The following is a 2731-nucleotide window of genomic DNA, read 5'->3' as shown; positions in this document are numbered from 1 at the left end:
ACGCAAAACACGGGTAAAACTCATAAATGTCAGATTCTGTTTAGCCAATCTGGATGTATGAGTGTGACTCTTTGTGGGCTGAGTCTCAGCAGAGTGCTGCAGAGGCTTTTAAAAACCTCAGCCATCTGCTTCTTATAAATCACAACAACTTCCACGTGCATCTGAAAAAACATTCATACCATTTCAGCATTTAACATATTAGATACTGTAAACGTAATCTCTGAAGAGCTATAATGATACAAAACTGTAGGAGATAAAATACCATAAAGTGTAGGATTATTCAGTTAGTATAAGACATCTGGGACTAACTAAATCCTATATATGTTCCTTATCTTGAAGCTATCCACATAAACTTTTTCATTTTTAAGTTGGTGTCAGGTAATATGGGACATTAAAGGATTTTCTAAAGGTAAGAGTTGTACAGGTTTTTCTCTATTTTGCTGTTTAGACAATAGTAACCCTACATGCTAACCTGTTCTCCTTCCAGCCAACTACTTGAATCAATAAAAACAATTCTTTACTTTATATCATTAAATGCCTGTGTCCTTAAAGCACCAAGTGTGAACAAATCTCTTATGAAGCCATTAAATTATCTTCCAAGTCGTACTAACACATAACTTATATTTCAAGTGGTGGTGCAGCAGAATGAGACAGATGGAGGGGGTTGGCTGACAAGAATAAGCCTGTGAAATCTCAAAGAGACATTAAAACAGGGAATCAATGGCCAAATACAGAGAAAAAAATAGAAGCAGGGAGCATGCTGGATTATTGAGAAATGATTCAAAAGGATTGGCAATCTTATGTCTTTTCACACAATTTAGTAAACTGTGGCCCACATTAGTTAACGTGTCCTACTAAGCACAATACACTGATTACAAAACGTTGTCCCATATTACCCAACAGAGAGTATATTACTAAAAGCAACCTAAAAGAAATCTGTTTTTTTTTTGGTTGCACCCACAGAATTGTCTGTCATGACTTCTCAAAAAATTACTTAGTCAGTCTTCTTTTTCATAGTATGGAAAGGTAGGTAGATAGACATGCAGCTAATTATTGTATGCAGCAAACAAAAAAAGATATTATACCATTTTTGCACCATGGATCTTTCTCCACAATCAACATCGTTAAAAGCCGTTCAATATAAATCCCCTATGCAGGGCTGAGATGAGAGTCCATTACCCAAACGAGCTTTACGCCATCTAGTGTCAAGACGTAGGCACTGTTATTTTGAAGGCGGAAGTGTGAGGCAAGAACATGGGACAAGCCATCAAGTTACCCACTGACACGTAGAGTGTGGCCGGAAGTGAGGATATTTTGCTCTTATATTTGAGACAATAATTGAGACTGCATGAAAAAGAATATTAAATTAAAAGGTTACACAGAAGAACTTACACAAAATATAATTGAGGATTCAAAATTTTTCAAAACTAGAATTATAACAAATATTCAATGAAATCACTTGTTTTGCCCAGAAGATGGTAGAAGATGGAGAAGAAGTCATTATTATTACTACTATTCATTCATTACACTTCACTTTACTTCACAGTCACATACTGTGGTATACTGCACATTCTACACACCTCTATTTTATTACCATTGTATTTTTTATAGCCTACATTAGCCTATATTACTATTATTATTATTCCTATTCTATTTCTTATGCCTTATGCAACTGTAACAAACCAAATTTTCCCTCGGGGATCAATAAACTATTTCTGATTCCTGATTCTGATGGTATTGGCAAATAGGGTGACCAGACGTCCCGAAAAATCCGGGACAGTCCCGAATTACTAGCAGTTGTCCCGACCCCTTTCCGTTTTGTCCCGAAAATTAGACCTAACATGAGTTTTGATTATAGCCTAATTAAACATATAGGCGTTCTGATCATTGTATAGTTCACTTGCTCCAGCAGGGGTTGCAGGTTATCTGTACATTGTGTCAACAGCGTTGTTATAGCCACAAAGTAACACTCGTGCTCTTTTCCCCTTTTGTTTTCTTGTGGTTAGTGGAATTTACAGTCGCGAGGATAGGGAAAGTGAAACTTCTGGCAGGCACGGCGGAGAGATCTGACCAAAAGATCATGATTTACCTACATATCCACAGTTGTATTTTTCCTAATAACATACAGGTGACTTCATGAACAAAAATAATTAATTTTAGCGTTGTGTTTTGATTTCTACGTGTGTTAATGTTCATTGACACACAATGTGCCGGTAGCCACGCCCCCCACATGTCATCGTTGTTTTTATTTTGAAGGTTGTCAGCGGAAGTGGTTGTGGTTAACTTGACCTAGTGTTAGCAGCCAGGGAATACATATACCAGAATTCAAAATAAATATCTCAAAACGATTATCAGATAGGCTATCCGTATATACGGCAGAAATAGTGGCAGTCATTATAGCATTACAGTGGGTTGAAGAGGTCAGACCTGAAGGGGTGATATTATGCACAGACTCGTTAGCAGTTATTATAAGCATTCAGTCAATGACATCTGGCAGAGAAGACCTACTGATAGAAATGTTTCACAGCTTACTAAGATTACATCGGGAAGGGATAGATGTTCAGTTTTGCAGGGTGCCAGCTCATGAGGGAGTAAATGGAAATGAGATTGCAGACAAACTAGCAAAAGAGGCATTACAAAAGGAAATAACAGTTCAAATACCTCTAGGAAAAGGAGAAGGAAAAACAGCCATTAAGAAGAAAGGTACTGAAATATGGCAGAAATGGTGGGA

Source organism: Micropterus dolomieu, linkage group LG07 (assembly GCF_021292245.1).
Source record: "Micropterus dolomieu isolate WLL.071019.BEF.003 ecotype Adirondacks linkage group LG07, ASM2129224v1, whole genome shotgun sequence".
NCBI lineage: Eukaryota > Metazoa > Chordata > Actinopteri > Centrarchiformes > Centrarchidae > Micropterus > Micropterus dolomieu.
Note: the sequence above shows the minus strand (reverse complement) of the source record.